The sequence below is a fragment of the Fukomys damarensis genome, unplaced genomic scaffold (genome assembly GCF_012274545.1).
Source record: "Fukomys damarensis isolate Sample0158 unplaced genomic scaffold, DMR_v1.0_HiC HiC_scaffold_22, whole genome shotgun sequence".
Taxonomy (NCBI): Eukaryota; Metazoa; Chordata; class Mammalia; order Rodentia; family Bathyergidae; genus Fukomys; species Fukomys damarensis.
The window spans coordinates 20,648,612-20,665,544 of record NW_022900934.1 but is presented as its reverse complement, the minus strand read 5'-3'; positions in this window follow the sequence as shown (position 1 = coordinate 20,665,544).

Genomic DNA, 16,933 nt, shown 5'->3' with positions numbered 1-16,933 from the left:
TTTTTTTTTTTTTTTTTTTAATGTCTGGTGAGAACTCAAAAGTAAAATAGTCAAAGAGATCAGTGCCTCCTAGGTCCTTTGCAAGCTTTGAGCAGCCCCAGGGCAGAGGCTTGCTCTGCTCTTATGGATGTGGGCACTGACATTTCCCTTGGGCCTAGATATTTTCCCCTGCACCCTTCACCCACTTCTCCTGCACAAAAGTCTGAAATCGGCTTAAGTTGGACCCATCTGGACCTGAATTCCTCCAGTAATAAATTTATTAAGTTGCCTTTTGGGAAAAGCCTCCAGTCCTCCCACTAATGAGCGCAAGAAGCCAGGTTATCCTGTCAATTATGTCACAAGCCCAGAATCCCCAGCACAGAACATAATTCCCCCCCAAAAGAAACGTGGGACCTGTGAAGAGGCCTGGTACCTAGCCAGCAAGCAGTGTCTCCCCAGCTCCCCACTGATGGAAGCAGACCTCCTGCCTCCTGCCTCCTTCCTTGCCCATCAGCTGTGTAATACAGCACTTTTTTTTCCTGGAACTGGTGATTTAACCCAGGATATTCATCCTGAGCTATATCCCCAACCCCTTTATTTCTTTGCCTTTTTATTTTGAGACAGGATTACTAAGTTTCCCAGGCTGGGATCAGACTTAAGATTCTCCTCCCTCGGCCTCCCAAAGTGCTGGGGTTACAGGCCTGTGCCACTATGCCCAGCTCCAGCTTTGCCTTTTTGCCAAGACGCAGTATTGGAGCACTGCCTGCTGTGCATATCAGGCAGTGAGCCCTGGGTGGATAATATTTTGGGGAAAGGAAGTATATCAACCCTTGCTGGGAGATCTGGAGGGTACTGCGGAAATCACAGATGTGACCCCTTAAACCAGGCCGTCTGCCCCCTCCCATGCCTCCCACATCCAACCCCAGAGGGGCATTGGTTCCTGGAGCTCTGAATGGGACATACCCAGCATGCAAGCCTCTACCATGGTCACCAGGCCCACCTCGCTAGGACAAGCAGAACCCTTGCCACTGCAGAGAATAATTGCAGTGCTGTGGAGTTGGAGGTTACGTCACTTGTGCCAGCATCTGTTGGCCACTCCAGCAAGTCCAGTAATCAGAGGCCCTGCTTTGCCAACAACGTCTTTACTACTTTGTTGTATCTTTGGCAGTTTCCATCGCTCTTTGTTTCCATTAAAATCTCGCCACCTTTGAGGAACAGTAACAACATTCATTCAGACTCTTCTAGCAAGGTGATGTAGATTTCTAACATAAGAAAATAATCTCTAGTCATCCTTACAGCATTGTTCATTTGGTTGACATCACAGTTGAACCTTGAGGTCTAGACTGCCAGTCCCTCTGCACTCCAGCCCCAGGAGAAGCGATGTTTGCAGGACCCTGAGCTGTCTCCCACCCCGCATCTCTACCAGCCCTTTGGCTGAAGTAGGCTTAGACCAGAGTTGGGAGGCTGGTGTGGGTTTTTGCAGAGGACATTGAGCCAAAGCCCCTATGAATTATAAAACTTGGCCTTGACCCAGTTTGACCTCTTTGCCTACATCTCCAAGGGGACCTTGCAGGGCCTGTAAATTCTGCTCAAAGATACAGGACTTAGGGTCCCAGGTCAAATAGCTTTCTAGGTCATCAGGACCAATATGGTTAACAGCCTCTGCTTCCTTCTAGTAAGCAGGGATCCCGGGCTCCAACCTCCTCCACTGGCTTGTAAGCGAGTGCCCACTCACTTTGTGTATATTCCTGCTGCATTCCACTGGGGCACAAGCCCACAGACCCAGGTTAGTTCTTAGCTGATCTACAGACCCTTAGGCAAGCTGTTAGTTACCTCTAAATCCCAGTTGTCATGTACAAAACTGCTACCTGTAATGAAAGCATAAACTGATCACACAATATTTGTCAGCTGGGACTGGCACAGTGGAACACTGCAGGCTGAGTGCCTTAAATAACAGAGAGCTATTTCTTAGCCAGGTGCAGTGGTTCTTACCTGTAATCCCAGCACTCAGGGAGGCTGAAGCAGGAGGACTGCAAGTTCAAGGTCCAGTTTAGACAACAGAGCGAGACCTTGTTTCAAAAAACAAGGTGGGAGGAGAAGGAGTGGAAGAGGAAAAGAAATGTATTTCTTCACAGTTAGGGAGGCTAAAAGTCCAAGATCAAGGTGCTATCAGGTTTACTGTTTCCTGAGGCCTTTCTGCTTGGCTTGCAGATGACCATGTTCTCAGTGTGTGTGTGTGTGTGTGTGTGTTCTTGCAGTGTTGTTAGGGATGGAAACTGGGGCCTTGAGCATGCTGGGCATGTACACTTCTAGACATGGCTCTTTCTTTGTGCTTGAGTCTCCTGGTATCTCTTCTTATAAGGACACACCAGTTCTATAGACTATACTCCACTTTTGTGTGCAAATTTAGCTTTAATTATCTCCTTGAAGGCTGCATCTCTAAATATAGTCACCTTGGGGTTAGGGCTTCAGCCTAAAAATTTTGGTGGACACATTTCAGTCCATAATAACTACTCAGCAACGACAAGGGACAAACCAATGATGAGCTATAGAAACAGTGCAACAGCCACTCATTTATGTGAAATGCTTGGAAAGTCAATGTGAACCCACACGACAGAAACACCTGTGCTTCTGCAGGCCTGGGGAGGAGCATGTGGGGGACAAAAATGTTGCATACTGATTAGAGCAATGATCACAGAGATGCATGCATCTGTCAAAACTCATGAAACGACACACTGAAAATAGGTGCACTTTATTGTTTATAAATTATATCTCCACAAAATAAAAATTGGAAACTCTATGTCAAAGGGTTAAAAAGTAAGGCTCAAGTTAGACTGTTGCTAGGATAAATGAGTTAATGTCTGTGAAGTGCTTAGCTTGGAGCCTGGGCACAGTGTAAGTACAAGTAAATGGTAACCACAGCAACCTATAAACAAGATTTTTGCTCACTAAGTGGACCAAGAAAGGGCAATAAACACAGAGGGCACACGGAGATGGACTGCTCCCTGTGACCCAGGGCAAACAGGCAAGGGTGGTGAACTTAGTCTCTGGGGCCATGGCGCCCCTCTCCTGGCCCAAGGATTCCTCCATCGCCTGTCAGTATCTCCTGGGCCCTGGGAGCAGCCACCTGCAACTTGGCCCCTGCTTAGCCCTGCTCTTGGTTTCTTTCACGCACTCGTTCACTGCCCTGTGCCCTGGCCATCACTGCTTCTGCTTACTGGCTGCATCCTACGTGCAGGACACTGCACACAGGCCTTGACATTTTAGAGTGAACCAAATGAAGGATCCGTATCTGACCAGCTTACACCCACAGAAATGGCAGTTCACTGTAGTTCACCCTAATAAATGATCTTTTTTATCTTCCACAACTCTGCAGAACAGATGTGATCTTACTCTTGCGGTTTCTTTTTTTTTTTTTCATTTCTAGTTTGAAATTTCTAACTTTTTTCCCCTTTAAAGAGCATCATATCTGCATTTAAAATATTTATCTTTCAAAAAACACAACCATTCAGAGTGATTGGTTTCTAAATGATCCTGTAATATAGTATACCTGGCATCAACACTTTCCAGCGTTATTCTTTTTTCAAGAGACATGCTGAGTTAAATTATCTCTAAATCCAAATGAAATATGGCTTCCATACTTGTATTTCTTATAGTTTCTTTGGTCATACAAGTCACTCTTGTATGGCATTCTTAAACAGAGAGCAAGTAGCCTGTTGTCTTTTAAGCCAAGAACCCATTCTTATATTTATTTTCCCTCTTACATTTATTTTAGAATAAAGTCACTAAATTCAAAAATAGGTTACAGTTTTAAAATTTTGAAAGTTGAGGAAAACATGTGACACCTTATTGTAAAAGAAAATGAAAGTGTCCTCATTTTATGTTTAGGCATAAAGGAAACATGCACAATTTTTAAAATTAAAAACTGCATGACATTGAGGTTGCCTGGATTGTAGAAACTACAATCTGAAAGGTGAGTTCATTTCTAAAAGCACAAATATTCATCTCTAAACCACCACCTTAGAAAATTCAGGAATATAACAGCACCATTCATTGACATCAGTGCCAATGGCGTCACACAGCCTGCATCCTTGGTTCGCTTTGGAGAATGAGTGAAGAACTCACACATCTCAGAATAATGAAAAGTTTCGACTCTTCAAACCTCCCTATGCTTAGGCAACACAGTCATAAACAAGCACTGGTCTCCCCTCAAGTAGCAACCTAGCTAAGCTCTCTAAACATTCTGTGACTGATGTTCAGAGAGTTGAAGTAACTGACCCAAGGTCACACAGATATTAAGTGGTTAGGTTTGAACCCAGGTCTGACTCTGAAACCCAAAACCTGTATATTACACATTCTCTGCCCTTAAGGAGTATGGGTCTGGAGGGACAGATGAACACATTAAATATGTCTTCCTGGGTCGCACTTACCCCAAGTCCCCAGACAGATTGTCCTTAGCTTTTCAGACCCTGGGTCTGGCAGCTTTCCCAGGATCCCCAGGCCCTGCCAGCCCTGCCCATGTACCCTGCCCACCAGGAAATATTGTCCTCACCTGGTCTGCTTCTCCCGGGGCCTCCCCGCTGGGGGAATGCTGGCTGGGCCCTGGCAAGGGCTATACTTCTGTTTCTCTGTTGCCCCAGGGGTTGGCCTCATTCTGCCCATCTTATCCCTTCACAGCCTAGCCTTCCTGACAGCCACCCTCTGGTGCAAAGCTGTTTGTAATTCACAGCTCATTTGCAGATCAAAGAGGATGGGAACACCCTGGGCCCAAGTGAAGACCCTCAGGTAGACTTTTTGCACCTTCTAGCAAGGTGCCACTCACGTAGGAGGCCAGGGGGCCCCTTTAGTTGCTCTTTGTGGCTCCTCCCCTCCAGAGAGGGCTAGAGGGAGGCTGTTGCGGAGGCCTGAGGAGCCAGCATCAGCCCCTCCTCCAGAGCCGGAGCAGGACAAGGACAGTTAATTCCTCTGGTGTTATCAGCTGGGCACAGGCGCTGGTTGCATAGCAACCCAGATTGCTCTCTGTCTCCAGCGCTTAAAAAGAAAAAAATTGGCATTTTTGTCTGACTCTCCATCAATGAGATGGAACTGGGCCTGGGGCAGCCCAGACTCCCTGCCTCCCAAGTGAGTCTCCCTCTTTCTGCTTCCCACGTGCCAGGCTGAAGGTAGACATCTACCCAGCATCTGACTGCTGTAGCACGGTGCAGAGTTAGGCTCTAGGGGGATGCTGGACAGCCCTGAGATCAAGGTGACCAGGCACCTCAGCCAGTCTTGGCAATGCAGTAGTTGTTGCACACTGACTGGGTGCCACAACTCTAAACTACCCAGATTTGGTGGGCTAAAGATGGCGGCAGGTCTCTCTCTATTCTTCCCCTGGAGATGAGTCTCTTTCCTTTCCCCTTATAGTGGGGCTGATTCTATGGTCTCTGTGGTCAGTAGCATGTGACAGTAATGACACCATAACTCAGTCTGTGAGATGGAGCCCGAAGTCATCAGGAGCATCTGTCTTTGCCTCTTGAAACGTTCCTTCTTGGAACCCAAATGCCATGACCATGAGGAGGCTACAGGGCACGCAGAGTACCATCCCTGTGTGCACCCTTTGCCAGCCTCCCGAGCAAGCCCACGTGGTGCCATGTGAAGCAGCAAAAGCACCTGCTAAACCTGACTAATCCTTGAGCCACAGAATCCTGAGCAAATAAAATTCTCTTCTCTCTCTCTCTCTCTCTCCCCCCCCCCACTTCCCCATTTGTGTATGTGATTGGCTCTTGCAGGACCTCTTGCAGGTTAGGAAGTACTGCACCACTGAGCAGACCCCCAGCCCTAAACTTTTCTCTCATTAAACCTGTGAGCTTTAGGGCAGTTATCTGTACAACATTATGACCAGGACACCAGGACAGCTTCCATTTCTGTTCCTAGACTCCCAAGTAACAGCAAATGTAGTATAGGTACCTGATATGTGGTAGACCCTGTCCTAAGCACCCAAACAAAATGCCACTCCAGAGGACTGAAGACTAAAGTGCTGGGGACCTGGGGTAATGGGCACCAAGTCAGGACAGTGACACCAAGAGCTCAGAGACAGGAGCAGACAGTAAAATACAAGCAATTCGCAATTAACACAGTGATCAGAGGAAGTGGGCAGGGCAATCTCAGTTCCTGAACATGTGGTTTTAGATTCAGATCTTAGCTCTATGTATGGGAATGTGGGTGCCTGGACCACACTGGGGAAGGTCCTAGGCTACTGGGTGAAGAGGGATGGACTGAGGAAAGATATCTGCTGACCCTGAGTGAGGAAGTGAGGCAACTTGTTGACGTGTGCCCCCACGCACACCCCAGCCCTCTGTCTTTGGCCTCTGCCTCCAACCCATCCGGGCCTGGTTGGCTGGGGCAAAGAAGACCCAGGCGTGCGTTCCTGGTTTGTGACTTGGAGTTAAGGCAACACTAGTAGGACAGCCTGAGTGAGTGTTCTAGTCAATTTGGTTCAGAAACCCATTGGCTCACTGTGTCCTAGGGTCAGGCTCTCACCTGATTTTTTTGTTTCAATGCTGATGTCTGGGCTCCACAGGGATGCTGATGTAACTGGCCTAGGATGGGACTTGGGCAGCAGTGGTTTACAGCTCCCCAGGTGATTCTAACAGGGAAGCAAGGGTAAGAAATCAGCAGTCCAGTGCCTGGAGATGCACAGTGGAGAAAAGGCATGTTTGGTCCTCAAAAAAAAAAAAAAAAAAGTTCAGCCAGAGGTAAGTAGCAAGGATTCTTGTGCTGGGAAAAATTGCAGCATTTGTTGATTTCTGTCAGCACTGTCAATCATGTCTACACTTTTATCATGGCCAATTTCAAGCCACCAACATGGTATCAATGAACAGAGTTGGGACAAGAGGCACAACTGACTGACTCTAGCCAGTGGGGGTGGTTCCAGAACGCTACACCACCTGAGGCACTCGCACCCCCAGCCGGGGACAAGGCTGGCTGAGAAATGCTCTCACGACTGACTGGAAGTGTGAGCTGATGACCCAGCCTCGGCACCACATGGGAGGTGGCTGGAAACAATTTTGGGTTCACCCAGACCAACTCAATCAGTTCTGACACTTTAAGAAGTTGCTTCACGAGCCCACGCAGGTTTGTGAAGGATGGTTCCAAGAAGTGGAGTTTCATATCAACTTCTTGGGAAATACAGGCATAAATAACTGCGTAGAAGGGTCAGAGAAGGCTTCCTGAAAGGAGTGATATCGAAATTGGGTTCCAAAGGTTGAGCAGGACTTTCCCAGGTAGATAGGAGAAGAGGTAAGGATGGAAATTGGAACTGTTGGTGAAAGGATCAGCATGAACAGAGGGTAGGTTCTGGGCGGAATGGAAGGAGAGGAGGCTGGAGAACGGGGCTGTTCAAGTGTGGCCACCAGATCAGCAGCATCTGCAACTTGACAACTTATTAGGTGTGCACATTGTCAGGCCCCATCCCAAATCTTCTGAATCAGGAACTCTGGGGTAGGACCGGAATCTGCATTTAAACAAATCCTTCAGGAAGTTTTGACACGTACTCAAGCTGGAGAACCACTGACCTGGGAGAGTGGGATGAGGAAGCCTGGAAAGTCCCATGTGTGAGACAGAGGCATTCCAGGAGGTGTCCTGCCTAGGCCTCCCCCTGTTGCCTCCAAAATCTTTGTCCTTTCAAGAGACTCCATAAAGGGAGCTCTTGGAGGCAGCAAGGCTAACCTTTTCTTTGGGCCCTTTCAGGCCCACCTGATATTAAGGTCTGTCCTGTCTCTTTCTCACACATGAGGACTCTTGTCAGAGATCACAGCATTTGTCACAAGGATGAGCCATTTCTACGGGTCAGCCCCAGCCCTGATTTCTAAGAGATGCACAGCTAACTGTGTAGTGTACATGGATGTGCCTGTGGGACAGAAATTATGAGCCTAACCTCCAGGAAGCACCCCCATCCCTCAGCCCCAGACTTAGTCTGAGAATTCCTATCCCTCCTGGGCTTATTGACCTGCCACTTCTTCCCTGAACCCAGGCAGCCATCACCGTGATCACAGCCCACCCTCCTTCCCCAAGGAAGAGCAACTCGTGGTGTCCTCTGTTTGCTTAGTTCTGGAACCCTGTACACTTTAGTGTGGCTTCCCCGGTCCCTGGCTATTGTCACCACCATTGTAGCAGCTTGCTCTGATGGGGCACGTAAGGCATGCCAAGCATCGTGCCAAGGGCTTTTCTGGCAAGGTGTCATTTAGTCCCAACCATAACATAAGGGTTCTATGGGACAGGTACTATTGTTTTCATCCTGTTCTACAGAGGAGGAGACCGAGGCACAGGAAGCATTGCCCAAAGCCAGATGGCCAGTGAGCCCCAGACAGCCTGCCTTCAGTACATAAAGCATATTTTGTGTTGTTACTGTCATTTTGATTCTTGTTCCAAGGACAGCAGGACAAATAAGTTTTCCTGAGTACCTTCATTGCTCCTGGTTACACTTCCTTTTCAGTGAGAATGGACCTGGCAGGGGTGACTTTCATTTTGGACACAAGGAGCCAATATCTCTGCTGTACTCAGCCCTGGCCCAGGAATCAAGGGGACCATCCCCGAAGACCCCTAGCTGGCAGTGCCTTTCAGCTCTCCTACTCCTCGGCAGGAGCCATTAGTGCTGCAAATTAGCATTGTAATTGCCTTTTAACTATTCACGACCATGAAAGAGACCAGGCTGACACACCTCTCCACCTCCCCTTCCCATCGAGTTAGAAAACCAGGTTGGCCTCTCTCGCCAGGAGTGGGGACCAATCTCTGTCCACCCTCCAAAGCAGCAACTTCACATTCCTAAGTCTCAGTTTCTCCATCACAAAAGTGAAGGTGATAATCCAAGCTTCGTGGGCTTCTTTTGATGCAGGTGAGGTGCCTCACAGGATTCCTGGCACACTGAGTAAGGAAAGCAATAATGAGTGTGGTTCTGTCTGAGGCCTGGGAAGGAGAGGCTATGCAAGTCAGTGGCACAGGTCGGGTTGGTGGCTGGGTCCTCTTGACTCTGAGCTCAGGGCTCTTCTGGTCCCAGCTTGTCATCCCTGCTCCTTTCCCCTTTCCCTGCAACAGCTTGATCGTTTGTACTCATGTGAACAGACAGAAAACAAGACCTTGCCTGTAGACATTCAACTTTCTCATCATAATCAGATTTTTACTATAAAATAACCAGGCCTTAATTAAGAGAGGGGATTTACCCTCTGTGCAGCAACTGCTGAGCCTAGTTTGTCACAAATGCAAGCACAAACGTTTGAGGTACAGCAGAGCAGTGTTCAAGGCACTGGTGACAAAGCCCAGTGCCTAGGTTCAAATCCAGTTCTGCCATGCGGCCCCGGCCCTCTCCCTGTGTGACCTTAGGCTTAACCTGTCAGAGCCTGTTTCCCACTCTGCAAAGTGAGGATGAAAATGCACTTCCTATAAGGTTGTTGTGAAGTTGTAGCATTTGGAAGTGTCCAGAATAGCACTAAGACGTAGTAACCACTAGGCAGGGGTTTGCGCTTCATTATTACTGGTCTTTGTTTACACATGTGACTTCAGAACAGCAGCTTGGGGGTGGCAGTTTCTCTCTCTCTCTCTCTCTCTCTCTCTCTCTCTCCCTCAGGGTCTCACTATGTAGTTCCGACTGGCCTTGAACTTGTATCCATCCTTTCTGCCTCAGTCTCCCTTGTGCTGGGATTACAGGTGTGCACCACCACACCCAGATCTCAAGGTAGGATTTTAAATCCCCTGCACAATTTCAATATGCAAATCCTGCTGTGGGAAAGATACAGTGCTTCCTCTGGAGAAGGGAGAAGAAAGGAAAGTGGGAAGAAACCTAAGACTGGTCAGGCTCTGGGCTGGAGACTTGGAAAAGAAGAGAGCAAGAAGTAGGAGGTCCTTGTTCTTGCAAGGATCTGATACTCATCTTGGAAGAGAATGAACAGGAGGATGGGGTGAGAATTCCATTCTGAGCCTGTAGGGAGGATTTCCGGGAGGAGGGTGTATCTGAGATCTGAAGGAGAACAAAGAACAGGTCAGTACCAGGTAGAGGGAACCAGAAAAGCCAGTGGCTCCCTGGGGAGAAAAAAAGGGGGACAGTGGAAGTGTGGGGCGCATGAAGGGCTGGCATGATAGGCACGCTGGTAGGGTGGTAGACTGGGGTTCGCCCTGGGTCTCATCAACTGTGGTGAGAAGTCAGGGGTTTCTTCCATCCTATAGCAAGAAAGGACGGCCCAACCGAGTACCCAGATTCCAAGCTGCCCATGCTCAGAAATATTCTAAGCTGGGTCCAGTCTGGCAGGGTCCTGGGACCTTTTCTAAAGCTTCCGAGTCCAGCATCAAGGTCCGTGCCCTGGCCATCTCCCTCTCTGCTGTCACCCCGCCAAGCGGGTCCGGGAGAGGACGCTGTAGACGGCCCGACCTCGTCCTGCCTGGTCTCACCCTTGTTTGAACACAGAGCTTTGCTTTTCTCGGCGATCAGTTTTGTGCCTGGCCTGAAGACAGCGGAGCCAGCGCTGCGCTGCTGGTGAGGAAAGTCGCCAGCTCAGATGCGATCTCGAGGTACAGTACCCACAGTCTGTCCGCAGCCGGACGCCCACACACCCAGCCCGGTGCACGATGTCAGCCCAGGACCCTCAGTCCCGATCCCGGATCCCTGATCCCCGAGCGGCTACCCCGCACTCCCGCCCCGTAACAGAGGAGCCAACTACGCAGGCGCAGGCGCAGTGCGCCCCGGGCAGTGGGGAGGACTCTGCGCTCCCCCTGCTGCCCAGTACCCCGCTTTTGTTCTCGGTTGCCAGAGTGCCGCTGCCGCCAGGGAAGCAAACTGTCGCTTGTCACTGTCCCCAAACCCTTTTCCTGCCCAGGGTGGGAAGAGAATTTTAAATTGAATTGTGTCCAGCCCAGAGCTCGCCAGCTCTATCGGTTCTTTCAGGCTGGGGGAAACACACTTAAGACCCAGGAAGGGTCCTCAGGGCACCCCGACCCCAGCCTGTGGGACCCAGGAGAATCCACTAGGCCCATGGCCAAGGACGGAGGGGGCTAGGCCTTAAAGTCCTTGAATTCCAGGCAAAGCAACTAATTCCACATGTGGGGGTAGCAGGGATCCGAAGGGAGCTTGGGGCTTTTCCCTCGGGTTTGTGTTCTAGAGGAGCTCTCTAACGGGGGGCGGGGTGTTGAGAGTGGGATGGAGGCCAAAGAGCTGGGGAGGACCCCACTGCTGCGGTCCAGGTGGGAGAGAACAGCGACACCCGGATCAGACAGGAGAAGACTTGGAGGGATATTTAGGAAAAAGGGCTGTTAAGATCTACGGAACAGGGATTTATTTAGCTCAGTGGTTCTGCCTCCTGTGTCTCAAGCACAAGGTCCCGAGGTCGATACCCGATACCGAAACAAACAAACAAACAAGATCTACAGAACTGATGGCTGCTTAGGTTTAGGGGTGGGGAAGTGAGCTGAGGATGGTATTTCCCTGAACTCGTGGATGGTAGCGACTCTCGAGCAGCTGGCAGAATCTGGGTTGCTGCTGGGTTTGGCAGATGCTTCCTGAGGACAGCTTTTCCCATACTGGGTTGGCTTCCCACACATGGAGCCCTCACTTCCTTCAGGGGCTTTGTCTTGTCTCCTCGGAGAGGCCTTAGCTGATGGCTCTTTGTAAGATCATCATCCCCTTCCTTTATTTTACCTGTCCTTCACCCTGCTCAGTTTTTCTTCACAGCACTGATCAGCCAGCTGTTTTTGCTTTGTCTGTGGATTTCTTATTTGTCTCCCATGCTGGATTGTGAGCTCCTTGTTCTATTCTCTGTACTATCCCCCAGACCTGGAGTAACATTGCCTAGTGTCTGTTGAATGAGTGAGTGAGTGACTAAGGCAATGCGGGGTCTAGATCGTGGAGTTTATCATTGCGTCCTGGGCTCAGCATTCAGTAAGTGTGTTAATGAATGGTTCTTTCAAAATCTAGCGCATAAAACCCAGAGTCAGAATGTGAGAAGAGAATCTATCAGATGATAGTCCAATTGCCAGTATTTGGTGAGTGCCTTTTCCTCCCCAGGGCTGTGCTACCTGTGGCAAATTGCTTATCTCATATCAACTCTAGGCTGGAAAGATTGTTAGTGGCCCATTATACAGGTGAGGAAACTGAGGTTCAGAATGGTAGAATAATGTGCTGAATTTACACCACTACTAAGTGGAAGGGCCAGTAACTGAGCCCAAGAAGCTGGCTCCACAGACCACACTATTACCAAGTCACAGTGTTTGTGTAACAACGTTTAGTCTTTGCAGCAAGCTCAGTGAGTCTCCCGCTGTTATTTTTAACCCCATTTTCCAAATACAGAAGATGAGTCACAGTGAGGTTAACCAGTTCACCTAAAGCTACTCAGCCATTATATGAAATAGCTGGTGTCCAAAGCCAGGCAGGCTGGGTCCAGGTCTCACTTTCTGTGTGCCCTTTGCACTGACCTCCACAGGAGGCCTAGATGGCCAGGGCAGTGCAGACTGACCAGTGTGCCTGACAGTGGCTCCCAGGTGTGGCTGGAGTAGAGTTTACCCTGTGGCTATCCTGCCTTTGCCTGGGAAGGAGGCAGCTCCTGCGAGCATCCTCCACCCAGCCGAGGCTGAACTGAGATAGCAATCTGCATCCTGTATTCAATCACCCACATATTTATTTCTTCTAATCATTCTCTTCTTGACTGTGATAAAGTCATTTTTATAGTGCAGAGAACGTGCATTTCATTTAAATTAAGCCTTTTGGAGTTGGTTGTTTGTGTTGGAGAATCAGGCTGCTAAAAGAAGTCATACTCGATAGTCCCATCCATTTAACTGATTGTTTTCTAGGGTGCTATTACAGGTCTTTTTTTGAGTGTCTGACAGTCTTCACACTCTCTTCTAGAACTATGGGAATACCAGGAAGACCACAGAGGCCTGTTATAGGAAGAGTCTGGACCTCCCTTAGAGAAGTGAAGGGGACTCTGCTGTTATCCCCATTCGGTGGAGGCTGCCCAGCTTCTTGGGAGTGGCATCCTGAAATGGAGAATTTGCTTGCATGTGGAGGGCTCTGAAAGACTTGGGTAGGCTCAAGGCCATCCGCTCATATGCAACACGGTGCCACAGTCAAGAAAAACCGGTTGTAATGAGAGAAGAGGGGAGGAATATATTGCCAATCTGAGGGTCACCATGAACCCATCATTTACCTTTCCTAGAAGCTTGTTCATAATAGTCCTGATAATCATGGTGTGCTCAGGGCCTATCCCATCAGAAGTGCTCAAAAAACATGTAGTGGATGAAGGAATGGACAGAGTAATTAGAGCTGCTCTGTACCTGGGCAAGGCAGAGAAGGGCAGATCCAGAAATTGTCTCTATCCATGCTTGGCCTTTGGGCCTCAGAAACACACATCCTCAAAGATGAAGATTGAGCATTGCAGCATCTCCCTGTGTGACTGCCTCTGAGTTTAAAGACTGTGACCTTCCTTCTATTACAGGGCTCAGTGTGAAGAGGCTCAACTATGGCTGGATGGATTTCCTTAGCCAGCTGGGTGGGGATTTGAAACTGGCAACATTTGATTTAAGGAAGTAAGTGATGATTCTGACTCACAGATTGTGTTATTTTGACTTCTTTTTCCTGGTCCCGAGAGAATCTCTTTTAAGTTCCTGCACCTGTCAACCTGTCTAATATAAGAGCTGGAATCTCCAAGAGGTGAGAGTGTACCTGCCAACTAAAGGTACAATGAGCAACGGCAGCTAAGCGAGAGACCTGTACAAGCAGCCAGCCTGGGGAAGAGCTGCCACATCCAGGGATGGCATGTCCCCAGATCCCACAGGCCCCCTGTGCCTAGACCCCTTCCTCATCTGCTCTCCAGGTCCCTCTTCCTGCTGCCTCCAGGGAGGGATTGCAGCTTGGATTCCCCCAGCGTGGGCAATGGCTATCAAGTAATGTTTATGCATGTGTCTCCAAGTCCATTTTAATGGGTCTTGCCTTTGTGTGGGCACTCTGTGTGAGAGACTGAGCATGCATCTGTGTGTCCCATTATGGATATATCTCTATATGTTCATATGTTTAACTACATATGGCTTTGAGTACGTGTTTGTGTGACTCTACCTGTCTGTGTGCTGCCAGATATGTGTTTGCTAGCCATCTCCAAAAGAATACGGAATGTAGTAATTAAAACTAATTCTGAAGCCAGGCATAGTGGTGCACACTGGTAATCCCAGCACTCAGGAGGCTGAGGCAGGAGGATTAATGAGTTTGAGGCCAGCCTGAACAACACAGTGAGACCTTGTCTCAAAAACAAACAAACAGGGCCAGAGGTTTAGCTCAGTGGTTCCGCTGCCTACCTCACAAGTGCAAGGTCCTGAGTTCGATCCCCAGTACCAAAAAGCACACAAACAAACAAACAAAAAAAAAACCACACAAAACTATTATGAAGCCAAATCATCTGGGTTCTGAATCACCTCTCTGCCATTTATTAGCCATGTGACCCTTGGAAACCTCAGTTTTTTCATGTGTAAAATGGGGCTAACAGTAAGAATGGTATGAGATGGGCCGGGGATTTAGCTCAGTGGTTCTGCCACCTCCCTCACAAGTGCAAGGACCCGATTTTGATCCCCAGTACAAAAAATAAAATGATATGAGATAATGTGTTTCTAATGCTCAACATTGTTCCTGGTATGTAGTAAATACTCATTTAAATATATTTATCACTCCAGGTCTTCAACATGTATAGGATAATGCCAAGTCTCCTTCTTGGTAACAAGTGCCCTATATACCTCCCCCATGGTCACCTGAAGTCACCCCTTCCCCATCCATCTCTCTCATGATCTGGTTGTCAAAACCACTTGCCAACCCTCATGGCTTGGTGTTTCATATCTTTACTGTCATTGCTGCTTCTTCCTGAAAATGTTCTTTTCAGTGTTCCCACCTGAAAAACACACATTCAACTTCCAGACGGATCCCTTGCATTCTGCTGTCCATTAACTTTATACTTACTACCTGACTCCCCAGCCCCAGCTGTAGTTTCATGAGTCATCCAGGCAAGATGAGCAGAAGAATCCTCCAGTCCTACAGAATGATGAGAAATAATAAGCCATTGTTGTTTTAAGCCCTTATGTTTCATGTTTTGTTATATAGAATAATACAAGTAATACCAGACTTCAATCCATCTTCCTCTTGCCATTTGTTGTGCAGAGACCCCTAAAACCATTGAGTGGGACAGAACAGAGTGAGTACCCTTGCTTAACTCTATCCCAGACTATAGCTCCCCTATACCTGCATTGGAAAGACACTGGTAGGAAGGCGAATTGTTTGAGTGTGCCAACCAGCGGAGCTATCGCGGGCGCGGTGAGCTGTCCGTGGTTCTGAATCTTCTGTTCTAGAGAACCGAGTGTCGTCTTTTGTACTTGAATCCTCCGTCCCACGTTCACGCTAACTAACCCCTGCCCTGGGCTTGGCTAGTATGCTGGCATCAGAGAGAGCCAACCCTATGGTGAGAATCAAGGATTTAATAACATCTAGTAAAAGTGAATAGAAAAAGAAGCCTTGCACCGTTACTGTTTCTTCTCCTTCCACCACCCCCCAGGAGCCATCTGACCATTATAATAAAACTCTAGCTTTATGTAAATACCCTATTCTCCAAGTAATAAATGCCATTAGCTGAGCCTGTCTAAGCAACTGCAGGCTTTTAAACAGCCATTTGAAGATCTTTGAAAGCTCTCCGGAGGCTCTTGCCCATAATTCACTAAGTGAGAGTTGGTAATAACTGCGTTAAATATCTAGGCCCAGTGATTCACAGAAGGTGTGTCTGTTTGTGTGTTGTCGTTGTTGGTGGGGGTTCGGGAAGCGGATGCCTTTCCTTCATGCTGATCGGTTACTCATTTTTAAGAGTCCCCCTCGGCGCTCACAGTCCTTTGATGAGCTACTAATGAAAGAGCGAGATCTGACAATTAATTTCCCAAGAGTTATTATTTGTTGTTTTGGCAACAATTCTCTGAAAAGCCTTAATACTCACCTGGCCTCCCAATGGTTTAGGAGAGCCATGGGTTGAAGGGAAAAATGGATTTTATATTTTTATTCCACAGCTCTGGATTAAGCTCCTACTGTGTGTAAGACACTACACTAAGCACACCCTCTGCTTTCAGGGAGGCCTGGAAAAAGATATGGAGGTAAACAGGTAGTAAAAATACAGTGTGATAGTCGCTATGGATGTGAAAGTAAAGGGGGCTATAGGAGTCAAAGGGCAGCAAATGATCCAGATTAAAAGATTCACTAGGAGGAAGAATCCTTAATGATGATCTAAAACTAGCAAGATAAATAAGAAATTGGGGAAAGGGTATGATCTAGGAAGAAAGACCAGCATTTTCAAAGAAACTAAGAGAAAAATCACCCATAAAATTCTGATAAACTTTGGAGTATTAAGAATTCACATTCCCTGCTGGTGGTACTGTGAATTGCTATAGCCATTTTGGAAAGCAGTTGGACATTATCTAGTAAAGTTGGACATATGGAAGTTCTTTGACCACGTAATTTCATTTTTTTCTAGAGGTAGTTTGGTATACTTTAGGAGATATATGCACAATGATCATAACAGCATGGTCTGTAATAGTTAATAACTGGAAAAAATCCAAATACTTATCAAAGGTAGAATGACACGTTGTGGCAGAGTACTAGAGAACAGTAAAAAATGAATGAATCAGGCTAAACATAGCAAAATGGATAGATCTTCCTTGTCTTGACACTAACCCATACAACTAAGTCCATTTATATTAAAGTCAAGGCAGACAAATCTAAAATACTATTTGGGAATGCACATAAAGATGTTAAAGCTTGCCGAGTATAGTGGTGCACGCCTGTAATCCCAGCATTTGGGAGGCTGAGGCAGAAGGATAGCTATGAGTTCAAGGCCAGCCTGATCTACATAATGAAACCTTGTCTTAAAAAAAGAAAAAACAGAAAAGTGAGAAAATAGTTGATCATAGAAGGAAGAAT